This window comes from Notamacropus eugenii, chromosome 1 (genome assembly GCF_028372415.1).
Source record: "Notamacropus eugenii isolate mMacEug1 chromosome 1, mMacEug1.pri_v2, whole genome shotgun sequence".
NCBI lineage: Eukaryota > Metazoa > Chordata > Mammalia > Diprotodontia > Macropodidae > Notamacropus > Notamacropus eugenii.
This window is the reverse complement of record NC_092872.1, coordinates 174,799,886-174,815,434: the sequence shown is the minus strand read 5'-3', so window position 1 is coordinate 174,815,434 and position 15,549 is coordinate 174,799,886. Positions and strand designations below refer to the sequence as shown.

At 37.0% G+C, this 15,549-nt stretch overlaps 1 long non-coding RNA gene across 1 annotated transcript in view; it reads left to right on the top strand.

Moving 5' to 3' along the window:
• The window catches only part of LOC140524399 (uncharacterized), a 57,617-nt gene extending 42,751 nt beyond the window's left edge, over positions 1-14,866 (top strand). The window contains exon 3 of the long non-coding RNA XR_011973705.1: positions 9,512-14,866. This is a non-coding gene — a long non-coding RNA (uncharacterized lncRNA). The remainder of the gene's footprint in view (positions 1-9,511) is intronic.
• Positions 14,867-15,549: the final 683 nt, after the last annotated feature.

Genomic DNA, 15,549 nt, shown 5'->3' with positions numbered 1-15,549 from the left:
CTGACACTAAATTATTTTGGAACCTGAAGGAGATTTTCTTTCAACTGGTTTTTATTCTTTAAAATAGGCTGTTTTAACAAATCTAGTCAATTTAGGCAAGTGTTTCTTTATATTCCTCTTCTAAAATAAATCTCAATGTAAAACTTAATCATTCACTTTATCCTGTCTTGTCCCACATACACTATTTAGTTTAATGATGAAAACCTCTGAACAGTTATTAGGTGTAGGTCTACAGTCATGGTCTCATGATTAACTAAGACAGAATGGACAAACCTTCCCTGTTAAAGTGTTAAACAATAGAATGATTTGACCATCAACCTCTCTTCTTTCTGTAAGCTGACAGGTCAGTTATTTACTTGGAAATGACAGTAGCCGACGATTACATGTAATATGGATAAAAAACAGAAAAGCAGAACCATTTCCCTTTTTCTCTTCCTCCCACCACCACTTCCTGCAGTCTGCTCTGACTAGAATGTGTTCTCAGTCTGCACACATTAATGCATTTAGGAAAGCATGTGAGAAGAACTTGGTGCTTTGGGCTCCTTGGTAAGGACTGCAAAGCTGTATAAACCCATGTCAGAGAGTACTGGTTCTCATTCTGCCTCTCTCTCTCTCTCTCTCTCTCTCTCTCTCTCTGCCTCTCCCTGTCTCCCTCTCCTCTCCCTCTCTTCTTTCCAGCACTTGAGAAAATGTCAAAGCAAAGGTGAAATGCTGACTCAGCAGCCCTCTAAAATGCTTCATGTTTTGATGTTTTAAATCTCAGTGTCTCAATAGTGTTTAATAGCTGTTATGTCATCGATAAATGTGGAAGTTTTTGTCAATGTAAACTGATGAAACTTTAACGTTGAATGTTCCATTTAGGTGACAGAAATAAATAGCTGTCCAACATCTGATCTACATTGTTTATTAAGTACCATTTTATTCCTTTTCTGGGGAAATACTCCATGTGAGCCAAACCTAAAATTTAAGTGGTCCTTCCAGGGATCTATATTGGGGATATTAAGAGGCACAGTTCATGAAAAAGGGTCTGACTCTCTTTAGGGGGTTGACTCTTCCAGAACTGAATCTGGTCAGCAGTAGGGATGTAGATCTGAAAGGGGCTCCTTACCAGGAAAGAGAGAGAGCAAGTACTCAAGCCACTCTGATCTCAGTGGTGGTTTTATGTTTTTATAGACACAAAACTTTAAGGTTTGCAAAGTGCTTTACATCATCTCATCTGACCCCTGCAAAGTAGATACTATAGCAATTAATATCCCCATTTTACAGATGGGGATGATAAGATTCAGGGATGTTAAGGGACTTTTCCAGAGTCACACAGGAAAGACACATTTGAGGCAGTAATGAAACCATTCAGTACACCACTCTCAAATATATACCAGTCTCTTATTGCCAACAAGTATAACATCACAAATTAAATACTTAACAACAACTTCCTTAAGAGAGATGTGAACAATCTAAAGAATGACTGAAAGAGGGTTATTTGCATGATGAGAATCCTAAAAAACATCTCCTATGACCAAAGACTCAAGGAACTGACCTGAAGACTAGACTTAGGGGAAACAGAATAACGGTCTTCAAGTAAGTAGAATCACTGATTTAGAAATATAAAGAGCCTTAGAGAGCTAGTTCAACCTTTTCCTCTGACAATGTGGCAACTGAGGCTCAGGAAAGGGAAATGATTGGCCTGAAGTCATATCGATCAAATATTATAGAGCTAGGAAACTAAGATATGAACCCTGAAGTTTGACTCCAAACCCAGGGTCTGTTCCGTCACATGAAGCCCTCAAAGGCATACTTTTGCTTTGCTCTGGAGGTCAGAACTTGAAGAAATGGGTGGAAGCTAAAAAAAAAAAAGCTAAAAGGAAACAGTTTTTTGCCCCAAATAGAAAAAGGCCTCGTGAGTAGTGGAGAATTCCAAAAAAGAGGGAACTGATTCATGAAGAAGGGAAAGAAGCATTTGTTAAATGTTTACTTTGCTCCGGACAATGCGCTAAGTACTTTACAAATTACTCTGTGTAGGGCAAAATGATGTCTTATCACATCCAGCCTCACATAATTACTGGTCTGATCATAGTCAGGTCACTTAGCCACTCTCAGATTCAATCTCCTCAACTATCAGCCTCAAGATAGTAATATTTATAGTACTTACCTGCACTGTTGTTGTGAAGATCAAATAAGATAATGTATGGAAAGAATTTTGAAAAGCTTAAAGTTCTGTAGAAATGTTGTTATTACTATTTGGGTAAGTGACTGTAGATTTGATCACATATTGATCACAATATTGTTCACAATTTTCCCCTCATAATAGGAATAACTGCTATGGAAATACTTTGAAGGAAAAAGTTATAGATCAAATAAAATACCAAAACAGTGTTAACATAGATGCTCAATTTAATGATAAACAAGGATGGCAGAGGGAGATAATCACATATATTCTGTCTCTGTCTCTTTGAGTTTCTCTGTCTGTCTTTCTCTGTCTGTCTGTCTCTCTTTCTGTAGCCTTCAAACTATAGACCACAGAGAACAACTGTGAAAGTTCACCAAAGATGGAAAGATAAAGGGAATGGTATTTGGGGTCCTAGTGCTCCAGTGAATAAAAAATGAATTAAAATAGAGAATGAGTCGAGGACCTTGAAACATCCTTAGGGATTTACAAAAGAAAGTAGGCCTACTTACAACTCCCGATCTTCAAATTCCTGGACACTTAGTTTTATAACTCACCATCACTCTCTACTTCATGGTCCTTCTGAAGCCTATGACCAGGTACAGAGTTACTACCAGCTTGGATCTGGGAAAGAGAGTCAATGCAATGATGATGAAGATGTGTTTCTCATTGTTCTAATTTAGTATGCACTTCCTCAGCCACTGCTAAACTTTGCGGTTAGGTTGTTTAATATACTTATACTAGGAACAAATTTCATTTACATTGCTAGTTGTTAACAGATTTTTGAGGCTATTTTTGGAATCTAAATAGCTTATATTCATGAAATTATTTCTATAGAATCTAACTAGCTTACACTCATTAAATTATTTCTATAAAAAATTTTAAACCTCAAATGTATTTTCCTATAGAAAATGCATAAGTAGTTTTAAATATAACCTGCATTTGAAGTCACAAGACCTGAATTCCAATCCTTACCAGTTGGTAACTTACTACCCATGTGGTGGTGGACTTCAGGAAAGTCATTTACCCACTCTGTGTCTCCATTTCCTCATTTGTAAAACGAGGTTAGGATAGGGGATTTCTCTCTGTTTCTTTCTCTCTGTCTCTGTCTTTCTCTGTGTCTGTCTTTCTGTCTCTGTATGTCTGTCTCTCTCTTCCCTAAGGCGGGGACTGCTTATGTAATAAAACAGAGACTATTGTGACTCCCATGTTATTTCAAAAGCTCCTTCAGGCCTGATTTATTCTTTACATTCTCACCATCTAGCACCCACAATGCTGGACATATCCTAGGCATGAAATAAGTATTTGTTGAACTCAGGAATGTGTACTGAATAAAAGCATAGATAACTGTTCATGGGTTCATCTCCTTTTCTCTTCCCCCTATCTTTCTCTCCTTGTCAAAAATATCTAGCTAGTTGGGTAACTCAACTCCTCCTCTCCTGTCTGTCTCCCCCTCCCCTTCCTTTTTCTCTCCAAAGGAAGGTAAATTTGGATGGCCAAAAGCTGCTCAGTTGACTTGGGTTGTACTGGCTCCTTCCCTCCCCTTCCCTTCCATATGAATTTTGATGTAATTTTTTCTAGCTCTACAAAATAATTTTTGGTAGTTTGAGTGGTATGGCACTGAATAAGTAAATTAATTTAGGTAGAATTATCATTTTTATTATATTAGCTTGGCCTACCCATGAGCAACTGATGTTTTTCCAATTATTTAGATCTGATTTTATTTGTGTGAAAAGTGTTTTGTAATTATGTTCATATAGTCACTGAGTTTATTTTGGCAGATAGACTCTCAAATATTTTATAGTATCTACAGTAATTTTAAATGGGATATCTCTTTCTATCTCTTGCTGTTGGGCTTTGTTACTAATATATAGAAATGTAGATGATTTATGTGGGTTTATTTTATAACCTTCAACTTTGCTAAAGTTGTTTATTATTTCAAGTAGTTTTTTACTTGATTCTCTAAGTATATCATCTTATTGTCTGCAAAGAGTGATTCTAATTCCTTCATTTCCTTTTCCTTCTCTTATTGCTAAAGCTAACATTTCTAGTACCATATTGAATAACAGTGGTGATAATAGACATCCTTGTTTCATCCCTGATCTTACTGGAAATGCATTTGCCTTATACCCATTGTTTACAATGCTTGCTGATAATTTTAGGCAGAGTCTACTTATCATTTTAAGGAAGGCTCCATTTATTCCTATGCTCGCCAACGTTTTCAATAGGAATGGGTATTATATTTTGTTCAAACTTTTTCTGCACCTATTGAGATAATCATGTGGTTTCTACTGCTCTTGTTGTTGATATGATCAATTATATTGATAGTTTTCCTAATAATGAACCAGCCCTGCATTCCTGGTATAAATTCTGTCTAATCAAAATGTATTATTCTCGTGATAAGTTGCTGTAATCTTTTTGCTAATATCTTATTTAAATTTTTTGCATCTATATTCATTAGGGAAATTGGTATATCATTTTATTTCTCTGTTTTGACTCCTCCTCATTTAGATATCAGCATCATGTTTGTATCATAAAAAGAACTTGGTAGGACTCCACCACTTTTCCCAAATAATCTATATATTATTGGAATTAACTGTTCTTTAAATGTTTGATAGAATTCACTTGTAAATCCATCTGACCATGGAGATTTTCCCTAGGGAATTAATTGATTGCTTGTTCAATTTCTTTTTCTGAGCCAGGGTTACTTAAGTAGTTTAGTTCCTCTTCTGTTAATCTGGGTAATTTATATTTTTGTAAACAGGGACTGTGTGTGGCAGCAAGCAGGGTGGGATTTGTTTGTTTGAGTTGTTTTCTAGACTCAGGCTAGATTGTGAGCACCTGAGGGTTCAGTAGCCTTTGAGCTTTGAGGGTTCACAGCTGTGCTGTTGTATGGGTTTTGTGCCTGCTGACTCTGAGACAATCACAAGCCAAGTATTCATTATATATACTGGGAGGTTAGTATTTTGCTTTGGCGGTTCACTTATGAGAAGGATCGTGTGATTACCTGGTTGAAACTCTGAGTGGCCATATGTTCAGACCCCCCCCCTCCCGCCCCAGCCTCAACTGTTCAGATGTAAAGGGTCTCTCAATCTAGAGATGTATATAAACTGTACAGCAATATTGCTCTGATTCAGGCAGTAGAGCCCTGTCTATTGATTTTGATAGAGATAAAAAGGTTGTTTATTGAATAAATGGAAAACTTGGTACGTTTGGGAATGTCTGGAAGCATTTGTTTGAACTGGTTAAAGTGATTATTGACCCTTCAAAAGTTGCCTTTCCTTTTATAAATGTAGATTTAAGAACCTGTGATAGTATGCCTGCCTGTGTATGTTGGGGTGCTTACTGACACACTGTGTTTCTATAAAAATGATTGGGCTCTTGACTTAAATCTCAACTATGACCTGACTTAGAGCTATGGTAGAGCACATGCACCTACAATATATTCCTGCTCTAAAGCAGCCATTCTAGTTCCATATGAGCACAAGGTCTCTCTTTTCATCTAACAAAATGCAAGTCAACTCTGTGGCAAGACTCACTTATTTTTTTGAAGTCCAAGAGAAAAAATAAAATGTATCTATTGGCTTGCTTTCAAAGAAGGGTAATGGTTCTGACAAGAGTTTGTCCTCTTGAGTCTTGTTAAGAGAAGAACCATTAGGCATATACTGACATTCCAAAGGGAGGTGCTCCTCATCTTTGCTGAGTATGAACCTGTCCCATGATAGCTCTGGATCACCTTCCAAAATGTGCATGTACTTAATTTGCTGCATTATTAGGATCTTTTGAATGAAAAATAACTGTCTTGTGTTCATCCTTCATTGCCAAAGAAGACCATGCCATCAGAGAAATGATGACATGACTTACACTTGACTTTGTTTCCTTTCCTCTCCTGTTCTCTCCTCTCCTGTCCTCCCCTCTCCTTTCCTTTCCTGTCCTCTCTTCTCCTCTGCTTTTCTCTCTTCTCTCCTTTCTCAAAATCTTAAATCTACTGCACTCTGAAGCTCAGACATCATGGGGGCCCTGCCTAAGGGCTCTTCTGGACCCTCTTGGCTTATCAACTATGTCTTAGATAGAGGGAAGAAACCCTTCATTTATTAAGTCTTTTCATAGGAAGAATATGGAGAGAAATATGTTCTGACCATCTTGCCTTGCCATTTTTAATGTCTTTATGGATTCCATTAGTTTTCCTTATTGTACCTATTCACTTTAGTTTCTGAATTGTAAAGCCTACTTTCATTATATTTCCATATTTTCTTTTCTTATCATCTTTCTTCATATTTCCTTTTCTAGTCTCATCCCCTTTACTGCTGCATCTATTTACCCTTCCTTGATTCCTAATCATTGTGCTTTTCTGATTGTACTATGTTTGTTTCCATGAGCTACTTGTTCTCCTCAAGGAATTTATTACTAGAGGAGTCTAAGATTATTGTTTGAGAAGGTCTTTTTTTATATTGCTTGCATCCTTGCAAACGTGTGGAGTGTGTTATCCCTGCAACCATTATAATCAAGCTGTTTTTTCTTGGGCTTAGGCAAACTTTCAGTAATTCAATCACGATTTCTAGAACAATGAAAATGGCTTATAGGCATCTTCAATATAAGCCTTCATATGCTTGAAGGTAATTTTCAGTCCTCTCCAAGGTACTATTAAATTCTAAAATTCTCTAGATTTTTAAAGCATTTCTGTTTGAGGGTAAAGAAACTTAATCCAAGACCTAATTTCCATCCTCCTAACCAATTCAAATACTCTTCTCTGGAACATCTCCAATTTTTCCATTTCCTCCTATATAACTCATATTTATAAGGTATTTTATGGTTTAAAAACATTTTCCTCACAGTGATTCCATGGAATATAAAGTATATAAGTGTATGTGTGTGTGTGTGTGTGTATGTGTGTGTGTGTGTGTGTGTGCAAGAACACGCATCATCTATATCCATATAATATAAATTATCCCCAACGTATGAAGAAGAAAAATAAAAGTATTTAAATGACTGCGCATAGGCTTATAGCTAATAAGTGTCAGAGCTGTCATTTGAAGCTATGTATTCTGACTTCAAGTCCACTGCTTTTGACTACCCGCTTAGGCTTCTTTGTCCAGGGGTGACCAGGTAAATTTAATGAGGCCTACTTTTTCTGTTTGGATAGAGAAAGGTGTATGAATGCTGTAGATTATATGTAATAAAACAATTCAGTGGATTTAATTTGATAGGACTCCATGTGCTAGGATTCATAAATGTATAAATCCTTATTGCTCTTAAAGAAACAGTGAATGTTGGTGCTGGGAAGGATCTTAGTGACTATTTAGTCTGACTTGTTAATCAACAAGAATCATCTGTACAACATGGTGAATTCAGCCTTCACTTAAAGACTTCTAATGAAGGGGAACCTACTGCCTCCAGAGGAAGTTAGTTTATTCTACTTTTTCAAAGATCTAATCATTTGGGAAATATTTCCTTAAATGTTATCTAAATCTACCTCTCTGCAATTTATATTTATTGTCCCTAGTTCTGTCCTCTGTGTTCAAGAATCTCCTCCATATGTGATGTTACCTCAGTGGTAACAGTCATTAATTTATCTTATTAGAATTTAGGCTCACAAGGCTTTAAAACACAGAATAGACTCAGAAATGACTCACCTTTGAGCTCAATGATTTCCAGTCAGTTATACTATTGCTTGGAAAACCATACATTCTTATGACTTGCCCTGCTCCCTTCCACATGGACCCAGTAAGAGGGAAGACTCGGGTTTGCTTCTCCACATTTGTCCTCTGTAGATTGTCATTCTTTTGTCAGCAACACTGCTCATCAGAGCTCTGCTGATCTGTTACTACTGACTTCCATTCTTGGTAGAAGTTGAGTCCTTCTATCCATTCTCACTATTTTCTGCTCCAGGAAGACATAATAAGTTCTTTTGAAACTATTTCTGTCTGAATCTCAGTTTCACTGATCTCCAACATTGGATTTACCATAGAAGGTGGTAGTTTTTAAAAAGCTGGGCCATGGATGGAGAACATTGGAACTCTACCCATTTAGGTTTTTCTTACTTAAGCAGAATTGAATGCTCTCAGTCTTTAAAAAAAAAAAAAAAACAACTTCTGTTGCATTACAGCTGAATTCCAACATTTCACTCTCTATATAAAAAGTCTTTTTGGGGATCTGTGGGAACATGTCTTCTTTGGTTGGCTTGAATTGGTCCCTGTGTGTTATTTTGGATAGAGTCATTGTGAGTTCTGTAGTGTTTTATTATCTCTCTCCCCAGCAATTGAATGGAATGCCTTTTGCTCATGTTTACCCTCTCTGCCAGTTTATTTCTTTGTTTGGAAAATCATGGAAAGGACTATGTTATGTGAGTTGCCCTAGGCTGCTGCTTTTTAAAGATCCTAGCTCAACCTTGTCATTTGATAGATGAGAAGTTGAGACCTAGAAAAGTAAAGTGACTTGCTGAAAATGGTCATAGCAATTTTATTTCATCATTTATGTCATCATTTATTGGTTATATCTATAGCATGGGTTGGCTTTGAAACCAAGACCTCTGACTTGGAATCCAGCACTTTCCCCACAGTACCATGCTATCTCATTGAAAGGGAAGGGGGATGATCAAAAGGAGTATGATGGGAGAAGATCAGCTCTTCCTTGAATGCTAAGATTTATGTCCCCACCACACCACTTATGTTTCTTCTGTAAATGTTCCACATACATTAGTAGTACATTAACTTCATTACCTGACCGGCAACTTAAGAAAAGAGTTCTTATTTTTTTCTTCCATTGTATTCTCCCTAACAGTTCTCAGCTCAGTTCTGGGCAGACAGGCATTTACTGAATATTGGTTAACTTGGCTTGAATTATGATCAGGAGAAGAAAGAGACAATACAAAATTCCTCCATTTTGAACATTCATAGTTCTTTAGGGAACTAGTCACAGTAGCACTAAGAGGTGGCTTGTAATGAAGAAAGGCAAAATATTAGAAGAAAATAATGAAGTTTTTCAACTTAGCCACTCTGTTCATCTGATTAAGTATAGTTTTCTTAATGATAAGATAATGAATCTGAATGATGAGATTCTAATTAGAGGGAAGGGGTAACCCAATCCACAAGGTAAATCAAACTAGCCAATTAGCTACAGTCAGCTCAGATGGAAATGACCCTAAAGAGAAAAGTGTTGTCTGGGGGATTTCCAGGTTCCAAATGATAAGAAGATAATTAGGAGTAGGTTCAGTTCAGGAATGAGATGACACGTGGAAAAGTAGTTAGGTTGTGAGAAATTACAGTCCTTTGAGGGAAAAGTAATGCCTGAAGTTCACAATTTAATGAGAAATTTTTTGACATTCAATGAGTCATTTTCTTTTTTCAGCATCTAAAGAGCTGTGATCAAACTGGAAGAGAGTGAAACTTGTCCTGAAGAGAAAACCCATCAGCTTCGCTTGTTCATTGAGAAGAGCTCTTGAGTGAGAAGGATCTCCGTAACAAGTTGCTGTGATTTGCAGAAGAGGTGCTTATTTAGGGAAGTATGGCTAATGAATGGTGTGAACATATGTCTCAGCAGCACACAAATACAGACACACACATACACACATCTACACAAGCATCTTCTTTCCTTCTGCTATATTACATGAAACAACTTGAGGAAGGAGGAGGACTGATTTATCCATACGTATCTTCTTAGGGTCCTTTGCATTTGGACATATAAGATTTCATTAATTTAACAAGTGTTTATTAAGTATTATACTATGTCTCAGGCACTGTAATAAGAGCTGGGGATAATAAAAAGTGAAGTTCCCCTTGTCCCTATGGAAGTCACATTCTATTGGAGGAAAACGGCATGTAAACAGAAAGTTTAAAATAAAGATACAAAGACATTTGATTTCCCATGATCTCCATAAAAGTTATCATAACCAACACATATAGCAGATAATGATTTGCAAATGGTAGGTGCTTAACAAATGTTTTAAAATTGAATTGAATTATTTCTTCTGTGATCTGGGAACCACATTTTGTAAAATAATATGCTCTAAACTGTGTTCATTTTTAAAGCAGCCACCTCATTCTTTTGATTCATTATTGGGGAAGCAGATCTTAATCAATCAATCAATAAATCTACTGATCAATCAACAAACATATTTTAGTGCCTATTACATGACATGTACTGTGCCAAGCATTATATATACATAAAGAGGCAAAAGATAGTTCTTAATCGCAAGGATCTTAGAATGTAGTAAGTGAGACAATATGCAAACAAATATATATCTCTATATATCTATTTATAGCTATATTTATCTATCTACAGTGAGCAGAAGAGGAAAAAAACCATTTCAGACCTGGAGAACAAATAGAGAAAATGCTTAGAGCAGAGAGATGGAGTGTCTTCTTCAAGGAACAGCCAGGAGGCCAATGTCACTGGATCAAAAAATACATTTTGGGGAGTTTAGGAAGTTTAGGAAGACTGGAAAGGTAGGAGGGAGCTATAAAAGACTGTGAAGGTTATGCAGGACTTTGAATGCCCAATGGAGTTTCTTATTTGGTCCTGGAAATAATAGGAATCCACTGTAGTTTATTGAGAAGGGGAGGTGACATCACCAGACCTGTGCTTTAGGAAAGTCACTTTAGAGGCTGAATGGAGGATGGTTTGGAGTGAGAAGAGACTTGATGCAACTAGACCCACCAGCAGGATACTGTAATAATCCAGATATGAGGTGATAAGAGCCTGCCCTAGCATGGTGATGGTATCACAGGAGACAAGGGGGCATATTTAAGAGCTGTTGCAAAGATGAAATATATAGCTCTTAGTAACAGCTTGGATATGATGTGGTGGTGGTGAGAGATGGTGAGGAATACAGGACTAACTCTAGATGGTGACTGAGTAACTGGAAGAATGGTGTTACCCTCTACAATGTTAATATAAGAAATAAATTCCTAGTCAACAATGCAATCAAATAGTAAACTAGACTACCTTAGTAAGCAGTTAGTTCCTCATCATTAGAGGCTGCATGATCTTCAGTCAAGGATATTATAGAGTGTTCATCTGCATCCTTTCCATTTCAAACTTTCTGAGCTGGGTGCTAATAACTACCTTGACTTTTGCTTTAGAATTTGCGGTAGAAGAGTTTAAACAAGTCTCTTACTATGGAAGGAAATGTACAAAAGCAACAGATATGAAATACGCTGTAGAAAGTTGAACATCAGGTGTACCTGGTCTCAGAAATTCTCTTCTTTAACATATGAATAGTACCTAATTTCACACAATGGTAACTCAACCAGTGGAGAGACTCTAGCATGGTTTTGGTCCTTTCTTTGGGAAAATACTCTCTCTTGTTTCAAATCGAACTTAACACTAACGCAACCTTATTTGCTTTTCAGATTACTATGAAAACCACATAAGAGGAATTTTGAGAGACAGGGAAGGAGTTTTAGGTATAAGTGGAATTTTTTGATATGTAAACTTCATTGAGTCTTTGTGGATTTTCCGGTGGGAGTCTGCAACCCTCTCATGGAATATGGTCCTTCACTGAAAGGTTGTTAGAAAGAATCTGACATACTCTGAGCTTTCTCCATGAGCATTCTAATACTAGATGAGTGACTAACACACTAATAGTCCATAAGCACATCCCCAGGGTACCAACTTAATGAGAACTGGGAAATGGTTGACAGGAACTCATTGCATCCATTCAGCAGTTTGGATAGTCTAAGATCCTGAGCCCTGGCTAAAGGAAGCCTCCACATTAGGACAAACATTTACCTATTTTAAAACATCTGACTCTTTAACTGTATGTTTCATTCCTCCAGATACATTACAATTTGTAGACACAATTTCTATGGATAATTTGAAAGCAGACTTTCTCAAGATAATGGGTCCCCAGGGAAATATTTGCAGCTAGACTATGTGTCTTTGGAGGTTTGCTTCCTTTTTATACAGGATTCCTGAAGACTGCATAATATCATAATGGGAAAGGAAGAGAGTACATGTCTCCCTTTATCTTCTAATGGTTTATATTGAAGTTAAGATCAGCTAAGTGGTGCAGTGGATAGAGTGCTGGACTTGGAGTCAAGAAGGCTTACCTTCATGAGTTCTAATCTGGCTTCAAATACTTGCTAGCTGAATGACCCTTTTCAAGTCATTTAGCCCTGTTTGACTTAGTTTTCTTATCTATAAAATGAACTGGAGAAAGAAATGGCAAGCTACTTCATTATTTTTACCAAGAAAACTCCATATATGGTTATAAGTTGAATATGACTGAAACAGCTGGATAACAACAGCCACACTGGGGCTAGATCTGTGAATTCATTGATGCTGGGATCTTCTTATGAGAAAACTTCCTTTATCAATGTAGGCAGGCACCTGCTTAGCAACTTATAGACAGCCAACTGGGTCAATGGATGGATCACTGGGCCCTGGAGTCAGGAAGACCTGAGTTCAAATCTGCCTTCAGAAATTTGCTCTGGGCAAATTACTTAATCTCTCTTTGCTTCAGTTTCTTCAGCTGAAAAATTGAGATTAATAATAACACTTATCTCAAAGAGTTGTTACAAGAATCAAATGAGATCATATCTGGAAAGTTCTTAGTATAATACCTGGCACATAGTGGGTGCTTAAAAATGTTTGTTTCCTTCTGTCTTTATAACCTCAGAGAGTTGTCTGGGGTCACTAAGAGTTTAAATAACCTGCTCAGAGTCAAACAGTTAGTATGCGTTAGGGATAGCATTTGAAATGAGGTCTTTCTGACTCTGAAGTCGTTTTATCTCTCTGTCTACTATGTCCTGGGAATGTTATTTGTCACCAAATCCTTAGTATAATCATTCGATTCAATTCAGTGAAGATTAGACCTCTACTACTCATACTAGCATTACTGCTACTACTACTGCTACTACTACTGCTACTACTACTCCTACTCCTACTACTACTACTACTACTACTACTACTACTACTACTACTACTACTACTACTACTACTACTATGGCTAGCTAACATTTACTGCTACTAATAATAACTAATAAGACAAGGACAGCGCAGCATGACTTTTGTCCCCAACATACTGCAAAATGCTTCTGTCAAGTGACTTTTGAATTGTTAAATCCAATGGCGTTTTCTCAGACTCATCATCCTTGACCTCTCTGAAGTTTTTGCCACTTTTGACCCTTCCCTTCTTCTGAATGCCTCCTCTCCCCTCAGATTCTGTGATGCTACTTTTTCCTGTTTGACAACTCCTTCATCTCCATGATCTCTTTTTCTGTTTCTTCTTCTACTCCCTAGTGTGGCTGTCCCTATGGCTCTGTCCTTGGCCCCCTTTTTCTTTTTTCTATAGAGTCTTTCCTTTGGTATTAGCACTTTTACTTCCATGGCTTCAATAGACCAATTCTATGTTAATAGCTATCAAATCTATATATCCAGTCATTCTCGCCTTTGACCTCTAGCTCACTATTTTCAATTAACTTCTGGACATTGACTTTGTGGTTAATTGGGAATAGAATTTGTTCTAGAGTCAGAGGACTTCAATTTCTACCTCTGACCCTTACAATCTATGACCTGAACTAAGTTTGACTTTTGTGAACCTTAGTTCCCCTTTTTATAAAACAAAAAGGGAATTCAACTAGTTGGTCTCTTCTAACAATAGCTCTATGATCTTCACCTAGATATTCCATTGGTATCTCAAACTTAGCAGGTGTGAAATGGAATCCATCAGTTCCCCTCACAAAACTCATCCTTCCTTCCAGCTTCTCTATTTTTGTGGATGGTAATTTCAACTTCCTGATCATTCAGGTTCAAAACCTGAGTTGATTTTGATTTTTCTCTCTCTTTCCCCTTGTCTCCTCTAACTAGTTGCCTACTGATTTAATTTCTGTTGTTGCCCTTACATTTGTTCTCTTTATTCCACTTGTACTATTTTAGATCCAGATTAGTTTGGCTTAGACAGTATTTTTTAGAGAAATGAAGAGCTAGAAGAAACTTCAGATATGTTTTTTCCAACCTGACCCAGACCAAATATTAATTCCCTTTGCAACAGATGCCCATCATATGTCATCTAGCCTGTGCTTGAAGACTCCCAATGACAAAGAATATACTATCTACAGAGGATACCCCTTAAACTTTTAAATAATTGGTTGTAAATCCTTCTTTATACCAAGCCCAAACTATGTCTTTAGCTTTCATCCATTACTTTTTCTTCTCTCTTTTAGGGCTAAATAAAATAAATTGAATCCTTATTCCACATGAAAAACTTTTTTTTCCTTTTTGACGATAGGTACCATACTCTTCCCAAGGCTTTTGCTCAGTAGGCTACACATCCCTAGTTCCTTCCCATTTCTTGTATGATAGATTCTCTTACCATCTTGGTTGCCCCTTTCTGGATATATTCCACTTAGTCTACGATTTGCCTTGAAATGTGCTTCCCAGACCTGAGTGCAATACATCAAATATGGCTTGACCAGAGCAGATCATATGGACTCTCCTTTCAAGGTACCATTTCTTTTTTAATGTGGTCAGAGGGAGCCTCTACTCTTTGCAGCTGTTGCCTCACACTGCTATCTAATTGAGGCTGTGATTCACTAAAGCACATAGATCTTCACTCTTGACCTAGATGATTTAAAAAAAATTGTTCTGAAGTCTAGGACCAAAACACAAATACAGAATAGAGAAAAGAAACAAAAATATATCATAAACTTAAACAGTGGAACTTAAATACAAAGTAAGAAAGAAAATACACATAGCAGAACATGAGAGGATTCAAAATATGTAACAATAAATTTTCATTTCAAGAAAGTCTGTATGATGAGTAATACACATTGTATTGAAAATTGTCCATCTATTCTTTGCTTTCTAGTGAGTTTTCTTTTGTTCTCTGCTGTGCACTTTTTTACTTTGTTTTTTTTTTCCCTTCCCTCACCCCCAACCCCCAAGGAGAGCACAATGAAGTTTAGATATGTTGCTCTATAGTTGTAGATATGTACATGCACATATACATATACATATATATACACACACACATATATAGACACATACTTTTCCCAAAATATTCTACTCCTGCTCTTTGTTTTTATGTTTGTACACATCTCGTTTCCTATCCCTCCTACCTCCTCTACCTTACTTCTACTCACTACCTTGCCCTCCTATTGCTTGCCTACCCCCCTCTAAGGATCCCTCCCCTACCCTGCCATTCCCATAAATCTAAACACTATTCTCTACCACCTTTAACCTATTCCCTCACCCTCTCCTCTAAAGATCCCTCCCTTGTCCTCTCCCGGATCCCTATGCCCCTACCATTTTATTTCCTCTGAATTTAAAAGATTTTTATATTCTTCTGAATATGTATGTATCATTCTCTCTTAAATCCATTCCTGATGAAAGTAGGTTATCAGAACTATCAGTCCACCTCCCCCATCTAATTCCTCTGTATCAAT